Consider the following 15724-nt stretch of genomic DNA (forward strand, 5'->3'; position numbering starts at 1 on the left):
ACGACACTATTCTGTATACTTCTGGTCCTTCTTTTGACACTGTGTTAACAACCCTCCAGGCGAGCTTCAATGCCATACAACTCTCCTTCCGTGTCCTCCAATTGCTCTTAAATACAAGTAAAACTAAATGCATGCTCTTCAACCGATCGCTGCCTGCACCTGCCCGCCTGTCCAACATCACTACTCTGGACGGCTCTGACTTAGAATATGTGGACAACTACAAATACCTAGGTGTCTGGTTAGACTGTAAACTCTCCTTCCAGACTCACATCAAACATCTCCAATCCAAAGTTAAATCTAGAATCGGCTTCCTATTCCGCAACAAAGCATCCTTCACTCATGCTGCCAAACATACCCTCGTCAAACTGACCATCCTACCAATCCTCGACTTCGGTGATGTCATTTACAAAATAGCCTCCAAAACCCTACTCAATAAATTGGATGCAGTCTATCACAGTGCCATCCGTTTTGTCACCAAAGCCCCATATACTACCCACCACTGCGACCTGTACACTCTCGTTGGCTGGCCCTCGCTTCATACTCGTCGCCAAACCCACTGGCTCCAGGTCATCTACAAGACCCTGCTAGGTAAAGTCCCCCCTTATCTCAGCTCGCTGGTCACCATAGCAGCACCTACCTGTAGCACGCGCTCCAGCAGGTATATCTCTCTGGTCACCCCCAAAACCAATTCTTCCTTTGGCCGCCTCTCCTTCCAGTTCTCTGCTGCCAATGACTGGAACGAACTACAAAAATCTCTAAACTGGAAACACTTATCTCCCTCACTAGCTTTAAGCACCAGCTGTCAGAGCAGCTCATAGATTACTGCACCTGTACATAGCCCATCTATAATTTAGCCCAAACAACCACCTCTTTACCGACTGTATTTATTTATTTTGCTCCTTTGCACCCCATTATTTTTATCTCTACTTTGCACCTTCTTCCACTGCAAACCAACCATTCCAGTGTTTTTTTTTACTTGCTATATTGTATTTACTTCGCCACCATGGCCTTTTTTTATATTTTTATTTATATATTTTTTTTTTATTTGCCTTCACCTCCCTTATCTCACCTCACTTGCTCACATTGTATATAGACTTATTTTTCACTGTATTATTGACTGTATGTTTGTTTTACTCCATGTGTAACTATGTGTTGTTGTATGTGTCGAACTGCTTTGCTTTATCTTGGCCAGGTCGTAATTGTAAATGAGAATGTGTTCTCAATTTGCCTACCTGGTTAAATAAAGGTGAAATAAATAAAAAATAAATTCAATCTTGCAACCTTTCGGTTACTAGTCCAACACTCTAACCACTAGGCTACCTGCCGTCCCTACACTCTAACCACTAGGCTACCTGCCGTCCCTACACTCTAACCACTAGGCTACCTGCCGTCCCTACACTCTAACCACTAGGCTACCTGCCGTCCCTACACTCTAACCACTAGGCTACCTGCCGTCCCTACACTCTAACCACTAGGCTACCTGCCGTCCCTACACTCTAACCACTAGGCTACCTGCCGTCCCTACACTCTAACCACTAGGCTACCTGCCGTCCCTACACTCTAACCACTAGGCTACCTGCCTCCCCAGCTTAGCCAACGTTTGCTTGCCATTTTTCTTCCTTGACCTTTTCCATTGTCCAGCCTTCTATAGTTACCCACTGTATTGTCCAGCCAGCCTTCTATAGTTACCCACTGTATTGTCCAGCCAGCCTTCTATAGTTACCCACTGTATTGTCCAGCCCAGCCTTCTATAGTTACCCACTGTAGGGAAAAGGTTTTGGGGGGGCTCATATCAGAGGAAAAAAGAAAAGCAGTCAATCATGTCAATAACTGTTTTATCCCTCCTCTGTAGTCCCAAATTAAGTCCAAGTGATTGATGATGCCACTCAATAAACAAACCTCAGCTACAAACTCCTCATCAAGCATTTACACTAGTATGTGTTGGGTTTGTTGTGGCGGCAATTGCAGAGAAATGCAATTATCTCCTCCCTAAACTCTCATACTCTCTTGAGAGCATTAGGCCTACCCTTACTCAGCTACCTAACATCATTATGTAAAAGTAGATCATGATGCTCAGCAGACTACGAAACGAGCCATGTTGAAGGATAAATGTTGATCGGAACAAGTTTATGATAGTCAAAGCTGAGTCCATTGTTTTTTAAGTCACAGCTGAGTTTAGCCAAAGCATGTTCAGGCAGTGTGGTCTATCTGCGTTGAAAGAGCCAATAGGCGGGCAGACAGACCCTTGTACCCCTGTTAGCAGCTCCGATTGGCAGTAACTGGTATGTTACTGATATTGATTGACAGCACTTAGCATCTTGATATCAGCCTGTGATGTGTGTGTTGTAAAGTGCCTTGCTGATGGGCACAACGGCAGTAGGTAGTATACGGGGATATTGAAGCCCGGTGGGTTACCGGTGTATCCCTGTGTACTACCTACTGCTGTTTTGCCTTTGAGCAAGGGACTTCACCCCTAAGTGCTCTGCTCTGCCACAGCCCCTGTTCTGCTCCCAGCCTGTGACCAACAGGCAGAACAGTCAGACATCTCTGCACTAAGAGACTGTTTTTGTAGAAACTGACAAACCCCTGGATGCTGACACATAATCAACATTTTTAAAACACTGAAAAATCCCCTCAAATCAAAAAACGTGATCTAATGCATTGTATACATCTGGGGACCTAGTGTATAAGAAAGCACACAGGAAATGCCTGGTGTAGCGTTTAGTTTTGAACATCCTATTCTGGTCAGATGCAGGACTGAACTTTTCAGGAGAAGAGCAAATCCCTCATGAGTTGGGCTACTAAATGAGCCCACAAGAGCCTAACTACTGAGTTCTTATTGATAAGGTTTTTATTTCATATATTTGAATGTATTGTATATTTAGTTAACTTTTGATGTATGTAACAAGTGCACTGCATTCCAGTGCAATTGATGTTAGACTATAAATGTGTATTTGTGAAAGTGAAATAGTAAATGTGATAATAGAAAAAAATAAACTCATATTGATCTATGACTTTAGTAAAGTTCTTACCAGGTTTTGGGCTGGACGACAATTCAGTTTTGATGACCTGAATTAAGTGAACCAAGACAACAATTAGACATCAATTACATCTTAGTAGTTAAGAGACACTGTCTGCATCACAACATATTGCATGACAGGGTAGTGAATTGCTCATCCTCCCGGCTCTTCCAAGATGGGTGGTAATTTCATCTAGCATCTTAATAAAGAGAGTTCCTCTCCTGTGTTTAATGAAGATGGGTGGTAATTTCATCTAGCATCTTAATAAAGAGAGTTCCTCTCCTGTGTTTAATGAAGAAGGGTGGTAATTTCATCTAGCATCTTAAAAAGTTCCTCACCTGTGTTCTCCATGGCCAGTCTGAATCACCGTAACTATAAGTCAACTCTTCGCCAGCTGCAATATCTCGAGTCGCGAAGAGGCACAAGTGTGGCTCATCGTTTGCTTGTATGGCCTTCATTTTGAGATTGAGTCTTTAGTGATCATCATTAACGAGTCTCCCAAGGGAGGAGTCTTCTTCAGATGCATCAATGCTGCATAGAAACATAACATGTCACAGTTTAATGAAGATATTGCAGCACAGGGTTTCTATTCCAGAAAAGGGGCAGAAAAGTCCCTAACGCGTTGTTTAAAAAAGGAGTGCAGATGCTCTGATAGCGAACCAGTTGGTTTGAAGACTAATATTGTTCCTTACTGTTTAGGTCAGGGACACGGTCAAATTAGTATCTGGGCCTGAGATAGGCCTACAGTGCATATTGTGCCACCAACCATTAAAATGTCTGTCTCCATTTTAATGTTGTTGCTTTTTTTAGATCTCAAAAGGCATTAATATGTTTATTTTGTTCTCATCAATCCTACTTACCACCATGTTCTTCCTTTCCATTGGACATCGTAAAGAAACACCTTTGCAGAATCATTGTAGTGATCAGCTCGGACCTCGCCCTCCTGTTGTGTAAGCAGTTCACCTCGGTACTCCACAACAAAGTCTCCTTTGGATATGAATTCAGTGGCAAAAACTCCCCGTCCTTAGCAGACACAAAATACAAACATTAGGAGATATTGCATTGTGCTAGTTAATTATTACAGAGAATAATCTCTGTCTGGAGGTCCACTCTGGTCACATGATCACCCCATTCAACTTGCCAAGCTTCTCCAAAAACAACTGTTCTCATAAAATGACCTCACACTGTCTAAAAGTGATCTCACACATATCACTGCCAATCAAAATGAGGTTCAGGTGTGCAGCAGGGGGTTTAGGGAGGGGGATGCGCTGCTCTGTCTTTCAAGAGGCTAGATTCAGTTGTCACTCTTACTTTGTCTTCTAAACCAATGATTGGTTTTCAAGGTGGAAGGAGATTTCAGATGGAGCATCGTGTGACTGTAGTGGACCTTTTGTATGACCATAATACAAAGACATGGCTATTCCTTTAAACCTTTGTTCCTGGGTGACTGTGCCCATATATCCCAATTCACTGTTTCCCACTAACCTCTAAAATGTACATCTGATTCATCTAATTCATAGCTGTCATATTTAGGACTGTCAGAAATATATTCAATCTTCACCTTACCTTTAAAGATATTGATAAAACGCTGGTAAAGTACTGGTTTATCAATGTTTGATCTGATGTGATGCTCTGCATCCTCCATGGGCCGGAGTCGCCTGGAAGATCTCTCCGTCAGGCCAACTCAAATCCTTAATCTGTGGAATAAAGCAGACATTATAAACTGGGTAGTTTGGGTCCTGGATGTTGATTGGCTGAAACTGTGGTATATTTAAGAAATAAGGCACCTCGGGGGTTTGTGGTATATGGCCAATATACCAAGGCTAAGGGCTGTAACCAGGCAGGCACTCCGCGTTGCCTCTTACGTAAGAACAGTCCTCAACCTTTCCTTGTGCTTTACTGCTTAACTATACCAAGGCTGTCAGACAATCAACATTCATGGCTTAACCTACAATTTATAAGAGACATAATGTATGTTTGTTAGATGACTACAAAACAAGCACGTTAGAAGCAGTAAAAAATTCCATCTGTGACTTTCCCTCTTCCACTCTGCTATGAGATGCAAGGTGGGGTGCACAACCCCTGGTTTCCAGCCAGCCAACTTTAGCTCGCTAAACTAACACCATCTAATGTTATCAAACTGCTACCGTCTCAAGTTCATCTATGGGGATCACGTGTCCCATTTAGCTGTCTATGCATGTTACTTATAACCACACTGATAGAATTGACTGAAATAGCCATAAAATATCAGTCTCTTTATCAACAGTTATGTTAACTAATCAAGCTACCCAAATGTCAACCAAATTGGCTCACTAGTGCATTAGCTAGATAGTGAGCGAACATTAGCACTAGCAACAAACAAGCTAACTAGGCTAACATAGTTCATAAACCAATACAACGATTTATGGTGGTGGAATTGTACTACAGCATGAAAATAACTTTCCATATCATTTCAATTGTTGAAAATATGATATTGCTCACCTTTCTTTTAGGAACAGCGGGGACCTGCAGATGGGCCGCCCCGTGTTACCGGACGAGCTTCTCCAGATGAAAGTGATTTTCCCTCTCTGGCTCTGCGCGGTAAAGTGGAGTGGGGGAGGGGGAATCACAACGTGGGGACAGAGATAGTCATATAGGGGACGTGTCACCACAGTGGTGTGTGTGCATCTGTCAAGGCGCTGGAATCCTATACAATCGACATGACTGATGTTCATATTTCACTTGTGTAGTAAATATTCTATAGACCTAAGAAATAGGCTAATACATTGCAAAATGAATGCATTTCCCTCGGCCTGTAGGTCATAGGAAACTTCAAGACACCAAAATGTACATTTTAAGGATTCAGAAATTGTATTGATTGATCCAGAAACACATAGGAATAAGGTCAATAGGCCTTGGCTATTTTCTGACATAGGAAGGGCTGGCTTACCTGGGCTATTGCCCCTGGGCCCCGGAGAAATAAAAAAATATACAGTATGTAATATATAATTATTTTTTACTGCAACCGCCAACCACAGGGGGATTCAGGAGCCCACTCTCAATGAGTGTAGAGGCCTGCTGCTGCGGACACTTTGTTATTTGTCAGATGGGGAGGAGAGGAGGTAGGGGGGCCACTTGTTTAATTAATTGATTAATAAAAATATATAAACTGCATAATAAATAAATGTGACTAGCAAAATGTGTGATTCAGGAGCTGGGACCAAGCCCGTAGGGGGCCCAAGGGGCAAAACAAATACAAAATAAATACTTTTTACAATTATTATTATTTTTTTAATCCAACCACAGGAGCCCGCTCTCAATGTTTAAAATACAACAGAGCATAATTTAGCCTAAGAGGATCAATAGTTTCTACAAAAATAACTATCAAAAAAGACATACAGTACATGTACTGTATCTGCCAAAATAAAAGAAACACCAACATAAAGTGTATTAAACGCATAGTTAAAATGAAATGAAATCAAATTGTATTTGTCAACTGCATCAAACACAACAGGTGTAGGCAATACCTTGAAATGCTTACTTCCAAACCCTTACTTACGTAAGCCTAGGAGTTGACGTCCCGATGGATAGGGATCAACCCGTAACGCTCGTAGTCGACATTGTCACACTGAACCCTTTCACGATGACTCACGTTTTCTGAAGATGTCTAATACGTAGGAGCTCCCTCTGTCTTCCAGAGCGGCTTCGGCAAGCTCCTTCTCGCAACGGAAAAGATGCTCTCTGGACCCGCTCGTAGTAGCTCTCGTCATCTCCCTGCACGGTCCTATCGGATAGCCCAAGGTGTCTGTACTATCAAGCGTTTGATGTCTGGTTCACGATACCAACGTGCTTTCCCGTATACTTACAAAGTGCGCAGCTTATGAGCCGAGCCTCCAGCATGGTCTGGATGCTGTTCAGAGCCTTATGTTGTCTGTGTAGCAACAGGCTGAGACAGGCTAACAACCCTGAGCAACCTAAACCGAGGTGGTGGTTATTACCACTACTACCAGGAGGACAGTGACGATGAGGACAGCGACGACGACAGTGACACCATATACCCCACTACCCTATCACATGGAAACACCAGCAGATTCACTGACATAGGGAGGCCAGTAGCACCTTCCTTTGTAAGTTCTAAATAGACAGTACACAGATAGATCCCTGTGCTGAATGAAATAGCTTCTGATTTCCTCTGGCGGTGATAACGGACCCTGGCCGCGTAGAACTAAGGCTGGGAATGCAACACAGAACCAGTGTCTACTGAGTAATCCACATAGATGTGCACCCGATCATAGGCAGTTCATTCTCAATTACTGTCACATCAATTGTCTTTCAAAATGTGGTGTCGCTGTCATCTTTCAAATAAACACAACCAAGATATATGTATATGCAAGACATATTTTATTTCAAGGCAATAGATATATAAGGTTGGCTGATACAAAAGGGTAGACACATTACCCAGGTGTAATATGGTCAATTAAAGTAAGGTATAAAATCGTAAACATGTGACATTGAGAACATCACCATATTAATTTTTATCAGTCAGGGCCCATTGTCAAACAAGACCTAAAATAACCTTTAGGCATCATGTTACCACACGGTCCCACATGTAGACTCTTGTAGGCTGAGGTAACAATATACAAACATTGCTCTACTTTAAAGGAAGCTGTAACACTCTGTGGTTGTGGACATGTGAATGAGACCAATAACATCATCGCCACTGTTGTGGTAGGAGCTAAACTCCTCAACAATATCGATGTAATTACCTCCTGAATTACCGTCTGAGGGGCATGTGAACATGCTGTTGGCATTCCTGCCATTGAAACAGTAATTGCTATCATCTTTGGCCCGTTGCTGGGCCAGGTGAGGTGTTACTGTTTCCATCCCAATCCTGGAAGCCAACAAAGCTATGACATGGACCAAAGTAGCACCTTCACTGGGTTTACAATCTAACACAAGGTTAAGCCGCCTGTCTTGTGGTGACACGTACTGAGCTGTAAACCACCTACAAAGATAGAATACCATTCTTCTAAACTCTATGCTCGAGGTGAGGTTTCTCAGTGTGTTGTCAACAACTGTGACTACCTTAGACTGCCCTCTCCTGGGCAACAAAGTGCACCACATAGTCAAAATGATCTGTTTCTTCAAGACAAAACAGCACCAATGAAACCTGTAGGACCCAAGTGACACATTGAACAATCTCGGTAAGAAGTCATCAGGTCCGATCAGCTTCTCCGTTCTGGGAAGGGGACGGGTTCCCACCACAACGTGATCCCAGAACCCAGGTACATGAGGGATGCAGACATATCTGTAGGCCACCTCTTCTGGCATTGCTTTGCTTACCCAGTACCTGAAGGACATGGTGTCATTCACTGTGATGAGATGGTTGAACGCTGCGCGGGAAGAGAACACTGTCAGTCTAGCTACATGATCAGGGCTCGTCATTGTAGTATAACATAGACATAGACAGATATATCTATAAATGGAAATATACATACCTCTTCACAGGGTGTCAACTCCAGAGGATTGCTCCTCATTCATAATCAGCTGCACATGGACGTTGACCTCCTTGTCAGTCTTGAACTTATCATCTATGTTGAGTTCCAGATCCCAGTCTCCTACATTCTCCAGAGCAGGGAAAATTGGCAAGGGTGTGGTGCTTAGAGTGGTATCTCTCTCTCTATTTATCTCTCTCTGTCTCTCTCTCTATCTCTCTCCTCTATCTCCCCCCCCTCTCTCTCTCTCTCTCTCCCTCTCTCTCTCTCTCGCTCTCTCTCTGTCTCTCTCTCTCTCCTTGTGGACGATATATTGTGTAGGCGACAACCACTTTGTTCACTGTAACACAGTCTGCACAATACACAGCCGCAAGCACATTGCATGGGCCTGTTCAGCTGAATCAAGTAGTTGTTACAGATGAACGCTCTGTTGAACTTCTTTTTACACGTGGCGCAAATAATCAACTGTTTCATCACAGGGATTATCATCGCAATGGACGACACGGTAGCCCCGTCGCTGTACAGGTTATATCGGCTGGGACCAGGCACGGATTCTTCATAGGTGACAGCTGCTTCGGATTGTGGTGGTGTGGGGAACAATGTCCTTTGCGACTGTAAAGATGTCACTGGCTTGGGTTTGCACACGTTGAACCCTCGTATATCAACGGTCTGCTGTGGAGTTTCAGGCACTTGAGATGCTGGTTGTTGGGGATGTAGGACCCGGGCCTCCTGCTGCGGCACTTGATGAAACGTTTCCAGATGCACCTCAACCTGCTGGGGCTCTAGAGGCTGTGCCGGCTGTTGTTGTTGAAGGACATATTCACCACAGACCCTCTCAAGAGCAGCCATGGAGTTCTCTGTGTACCCGAGAGGGGCCATGTCACCAATACAGGCGTTGAAGGTGTTGAGTTCCACATCTGTAGGCTGGGTTACCTCATTACAGATGGCGCTTGAAGGTGGTATCATAGTGGGAAGGGGATCGGTTGTAGCAGAAAATATTGAACCTGGACAAGAGTCAACGTTCCACTGTGGCCTACTGAAATGTGGCTCGGATGCTTGGGACACTTAACTCTCTTGAAAGGCATTTGCATATTCCACATCGGTTAGCATATCATCCGGAGCTCTCTCCCTGTAACACAAGGCAGAAACAAGTCACCCCTCTACCCAAAGGCAATAGATTACTATTCAGTAATAACACAAGGCAGAAACAAGTCACCCCTCTACCCAAAGGCAATAGATTACTATTCACTAATAACACAAGGCAGAAACAAGTCACCCCTCTCCCCAAAGGCAATAGATTACTATTCAGTAATAACACAAGGCGGAAACAAGTCACCCCTCTACCCAAAGGCAATAGATTACTATTCAGTAATAACACAAGGCGGAAACAAGTCACCCCTCTACCCAAAGGCAATAGATTACTATTCAGTAATAACACAAGGCGGAAACAAGTCACCCCTCTACCCAAAGGCAATACATTACTATTCAGTAATAACACAAGGCAGAAACAAGTCACCCCTCTACCCAAAGGCAATAGATTACTATTCAGTAATAACACAAGGCGGAAACAAGTCACCCCTCTACCCAAAGGCAATACATTACTATTCAGTAATAACACAAGGCAGAAACAAGTCACCCCTCTACCCAAAGGCAATACATTACTATTCAGTAATAACACAAGGCAGAAACAAGTCACCCCTCTACCCAAAGGCAATAGATTACTATTCAGTAATAACACAAGGCGGAAACAAGTCACCCCTCTACCCAAAGGTAATAGATTACTATTCAGTAATAACACAAGGTGGAAACAAGTCACCCCTCTACCCAAAGGCAATACATTACTATTCAGTAATAACACAAGGCGGAAACAAGTCACCCCTCTACCCAAAGGCAATACATTACTATTCAGTAATAACACAAGGCGGAAACAAGTCACCCCTCTACCCAAAGGCAATAGATTACTATTCAGTAATAACACAAGGCTGAAACAAGTCACCCCTCTACCCAAAGGCAATACATTACTATTCAGTAATAACACAAGGCAGAAACAAGTCACCCCTCTCCCCAAAGGCAATAGATTACTATTCAGTAATAACACAAGGCGGAAACAAGTCACCCCTCTACCCAAAGGCAATACATTACTATTCAGTAATAACACAAGGCAGAAACAAGTCACCCCTCTCCCCAAAGGCAATAGATTACTATTCAGTAATAACACAAGGCGGAAACAAGTCACCCCTCTACCCAAAGGCAATAGATTACTATTCAGTAATAACACAAGGCTGAAACAAGTCACCCCTCTACCCAAAGGCAATACATTACTATTCAGTAATAACACAAGGCGGAAACAAGTCACCCCTCTACCCAAAGGCAATAGATTACTATTCAGTAATAACACAAGGCAGAAACAAGTCACCCCTCTACCCAAAGGCAATACATTACTATTCAGTAATAACACAAGGCGGAAACAAGTCACCCCTCTACCCAAAGGCAATACATTACTATTCAGTAATAACACAAGGCAGAAACAAGTCACCCCTCTACCCAAAGGCAATACATTACTATTCAGTAATAACACAATGTGTGTGATAGTTACACTTACGTGACACATGTCATGCTATCCAGGGCAGCAGTAACCTCCTCTGATGTATCACACCCAGACATGGCTGTGATGCTATCCAGGACAGCAGTAACCTCCTCTGATGTATCACACCCAGACATGGCTGTGATGCTATCCAGGGCAGCAGCAACCTCCTCTGATGTATCACACCCAGACATGGCTGTGATGCTATCCAGGGCAGCAGTAACCTCCTCTGATGTATCACACCCAGACATGGCTGTGATGCTATCCAGGGCAGCAGCAACCTCCTCTGATGTATCACACCCAGACATGGCTGTGATGCTATCCAGGGCAGCAGTAACCTCCTCTGATGTATCACACCCAGACATGGCTGTGATGCTATCCAGGACAGCAGTAACCTCCTCTGATGTATCACACCCAGACATGGCTGTGATGCTATCCAGGGCAGCAGTAACCTCCTCTGATGTATCACACCCAGACATGGCTGTGATGCTATCCAGGACAGCAGTAACCTCCTCTGATGTATCACACCCAGACATGGCTGTGATGCTATCCAGGGCAGCAGCAACCTCCTCTGATGTATCACACCCAGACATGGCTGTGATGCTATCCAGGACAGCAGTAACCTCCTCTGATGTATCACACCCAGACATGGCTGTGATGCTATCCACGGCAGCAGTAACCTCCTCTGATGTATCACACCCAGACATGGCTGTGATGCTATCCACGGCAGCAGTAACCTCCTCTGATGTATCACACCCAGACATGGCTGTGATGCTATCCACGGCAGCAGTAACCTCCTCTGATGTATCACACCCAGACATGGCTGTGATGCTATCCACGGCAGCAGTAACCTCCTCTGATGTATCACACCCAGACATGGCTGTGATGCTATCCAGGACAGCAGTAACCTCCTCTGATGTATCACACCCAGACATGGCTGTGATGCTATCCACGGCAGCAGTAACCTCCTCTGATGTATCACACCCAGACATGGCTGTGATGCTATCCAGGACAGCAGTAACCTCCTCTGATGTATCACACCCAGACATGGCTGTGATGCTATCCAGGACAGCAGTAACCTCCTCTGATGTATCACACCCAGACATGGCTGTGATGCTATCCAGGACAGCAGTAACCTCCTCTGATGTATCACACCCAGACATGGCTGTGATGCTATCCAGGACAGCAGTAACCTCCTCTGATGTATCACACCCAGACATGGCTGTGATGCTATCCAGGACAGCAGTAACCTCCTCTGATGTATCACACCCAGACATGGCTGTGATGCTATCCACGGCAGCAGTAACCTCCTCTGATGTATCACACCCAGACATGGCTGTGATGCTATCCAGGGCAGCAGTAACCTCCTCTGATGTATCACACCCAGACATGGCTGTGATGCTATCCAGGGCAGCAGCAACCTCCTCTGATGTATCACACCCAGACATGGCTGTGATGCTATCCAGGACAGCAGTAACCTCCTCTGATGTATCACACCCAGACATGGCTGTGATGCTATCCACGGCAGCAGTAACCTCCTCTGATGTATCACACCCAGACATGGCTGTGATGCTATCCAGGGCAGCAGTAACCTCCTCTGATGTATCACACCCAGACATGGCTGTGATGCTATCCAGGGCAGTCTGAAGCTCCTTTGAGGTAGCACATCCGGCCCTGTTTACGTGCTCTGTCGCAGAGACAACTTCATCAGCCCTATCTTGATACCCAGGCGCAGCTAATACAATTGCATGGTCAACTCTACATTCAGGCACATTGTGAGACATTTCACATGTTTCACCAATAGGTTGTTGGAACGATGGTTCAGTTGTAGACTGGGGCTTGGGTACAGCAGACACTACCTCCTTGGTCTGAGTCTCATCAGAGTCTGGCTCCTTGGTCTGAGTCTCATCAGTCTGGCTCCTTGGTCTGAGTCTCATCAGTCTGGCTCCTTGGTCTGAGTCTCATCAGAGTCTGGCTCCTTGGTCTGAGTCTCATCAGAGTCTGGCTCCTTGGTCTGAGTCTCATCAGAGTCTGGCTCCTTGGTCTGAGTCTCATCAGAGTCTGGCTCCTTGGTCTGAGTCTCATCAGAGTCTGGCTCCTTGGTCTGAGTCTCATCAGAGTCTGGCTCCTTGGTCTGAGTCTCATCAGAGTCTGGCTCCTTGGTCTGAGTCTCATCAGAGTCTGGCTCCTTGGACTGATTCTCTACCCTCCCTCTCTCTCTCTTACCTCTGTTCTGACTCTCTACCCTCCCTCTCTCTCTTTCCCTCTGTTCTGACTCTCTACCCTCCCTCTTTCTCTTTCCCTCTGTTCTGACTCTCTCCCCTCCCTCTCTCTCTTTCCCTCTGTTCTGACTCTACCCTCCCTCTCTCTCTCTTTCCCTCTGTTCTGACTCTCTCCCCTCCCTCTCTCTCTCTTTCCCTCTGTTCTGACTCTACCCTCCCTCTCTCTCTTTCCCTCTGTTCTGACTCTCTACCCTCCCTCTCTGTTCTGACTCGCTACCCTCTCTCTCTCTCTTTCCCTGTTATGACTCTCTACTCTCCTTCTCTCTCTCTTTCCCTCTGTTTTGACTCTCTACCCTCCCTCTCTCTTACCTCTGTTCTGACTCTCTACCCTCCCTCTCTCTCTTTCCCTCTGTTCTGACTCTCTACCCTCCCTCTTTCTCTTTCCCTCTGTTCTGACTCTCTCCCCTCCCTCTTTCCCTCTGTTCTGACTCTCTACCCTCCCTCTCTCTCTCTTTGCCTCTGTTCTGACTCTCTACCCTCCCTCTCTCTCTCTCTTTCCCTCTGTTCTGACTCTACCCTCCTCTCTCTCTTTCCCTCTGTTCTGACTCTCTACCCTCCCTCTCTGTTCTGACTCTCTACCCTCCCTCTTTCTCTTTCCCTCTGTTCTGACTCTCTCCCCTCCCTCTCTCTCTTTCCCTCTGTTCTGACTCTCTACCCTCCCTCTCTCTCTCTTTCCCTGTTATGACTCTCTACTCTCCTTCTCTCTCTCTCTCCCTCTGTTCTGACTCTCTCCCCTCCCTCTCTCTCTTCCCCTCTGTTCTGACTCTCTACCCTCCCTCTCTCTCTCTTTCCCTCTGTTCTGACTCTCTACCCTCCCTCTCTCTCTTTCCCTCTGTTCTGACTCTCTACCCTCCCTCTCTCTCTTTCCCTCTGTTCTGACTCTCTACCCTCCCTCTCTCTCTTTCCCTCTGTTCTGACTCTCCCCCCTCCCTCTCTCCCTCTGTTCTGACTCTCTACCCTCCCTCTCTCTCTCTTTCCCTCTGTTCTGACTTTCTCCCCTCCCTCTCTCTCTCTTTCCCTCTGTTCTGACTCTCTACCCTCCCCCTCTCTCTCTTTCCCTCTGTTCTGACTCTCTACCCTCCCTCTCTCTCTTTCCCTCTGTTCTGACTCTCCCCCCTCCCTCTCTCCCTCTGTTCTGACTCTCTACCCTCCCTCTCTCTCTCTTTCCCTCTGTTCTGACTCTCTCCCCTCCCTCTCTCTCTCTTTCCCTCTGTTCTGACTCTCTACCCTCCATCCCTCTCTCTCTCTTTCCCTCTGTTCTGACTCTCTACCCTCCCTCTCTCTCTTTCCCTCTGTTCTGACTCTCTACCCTCCCTCTCTCTTTCCCTCTGTTCTGACTCTCTCCCCTCCCTCTCTCTTTCCCTCTGTTCTGACTCTCTACCCTCCCTCTCTCTCTTTCCCTCTGTTCTGACTCTCCCCCCTCCCTCTCTCCCTCTGTTCGGACTCTCTCCCCTCCCTCTCTCTTTCCCCTCTGTTCTGACCCTCTACCCTCCATCTCTCTCTCTTTCCCTCTGTTCTGACTCTCTACCCTCCCTCTCTCTCTTTCCCTCTGTTCTGACTCTCTACCCTCCCTCTCTCTTTCCCTCTGTTCTGACTCTCTACCCTCCCTCTCTCTCTTTCCCTCTGTTCTGACTCTCTACCCTCCCTCTCTCTCTTTCCCTCTGTTCTGACTCTCCCCCTCCCTCTCTCCCTCTGTTCTGACTCTCCCCCTCCCTCTCTCTTTCCCTCTGTTCTGACTCTCTACCCTCCCTCCCTCTTTCCCTCTGTTCTGACTCTCTACCCTCCCTCTCTCTCTCTTTCCCTCTGTTCTGACTCTCTACCCTCCCTCTCTCTCTTTCCCTCTGTTCTGACTCTCTACCCTCCCTCTCTCTCTTTCCCTCTGTTCTGACTCTCTACCCTCCCTCTCTCTCTTTCCCTCTGTTCTGACTCTACCCTCCCTCTCTCTCTTTCCCTCTGTTCTGACTCTCTCCCCTCCCTCTCTCTCTTTCCCTCTGTTCTGACTCTCTACCCTCCCTCTCTCTGTTCTGACTCTCTACCCTCCCTCTCTCTCTTTCCCTCTGTTCTGACTCTCCCCCCTCTCTCTTTCCCTCTGTTCTGACTCTCTACCCTCCCTCTCTGTTCTGACTCGCTACCCTCTCTCTCTCTCTTTCCCTGTTATGACTCTCTACTCTCCTTCTCTCTCTCTTTCCCTCTGTTCTGACTCTCTACCCTCCCTCTCTCTTACCTCTGTTCTGACTCTCTACCCTCCCTCTCTCTCTTTCCCTCTGTTCTGACTCTCTACCCTCCCTCTTTCTCTTTTCCCTCTGTTCTGACTCTCTCCCCTCCCTCTTTCCCTCTGTTCTGACTCTCTACCCTCCCTCTCTC

At 46.0% G+C, this 15724-nt stretch overlaps 1 protein-coding gene and 1 long non-coding RNA gene across 5 annotated transcripts in view; one reads left to right on the forward strand and one right to left on the reverse strand.

Annotated features, from left to right (window-relative positions):
• Positions 1-15724, forward strand: part of LOC139583688 (NLR family CARD domain-containing protein 3-like) — a 672088-nt gene that overhangs the window by 301745 nt on the left and 354619 nt on the right. The window lies entirely within an intron of this gene.
• On the reverse strand, positions 2323-7285 carry LOC139569044 (uncharacterized). 2 transcript variants are annotated; one of them, XR_011673900.1, is made up of 6 exons: positions 6559-7285; positions 5502-5593; positions 4587-4717; positions 3881-4043; positions 3359-3551; positions 3082-3302 (listed from the first exon to the last, which is right to left on the reverse strand). It is a non-coding gene; the product is annotated as an uncharacterized lncRNA (long non-coding RNA). The 2 variants fall into 2 exon arrangements; XR_011673896.1 differs by lacking the exons at positions 3082-3302; positions 6559-7285 and adding an exon at positions 2323-3069 and having other exon boundaries at positions 5502-5977.

Source organism: Salvelinus alpinus, chromosome 1, assembly GCF_045679555.1.
Source record: "Salvelinus alpinus chromosome 1, SLU_Salpinus.1, whole genome shotgun sequence".
NCBI classification, from domain to species: domain Eukaryota; kingdom Metazoa; phylum Chordata; class Actinopteri; order Salmoniformes; family Salmonidae; genus Salvelinus; species Salvelinus alpinus.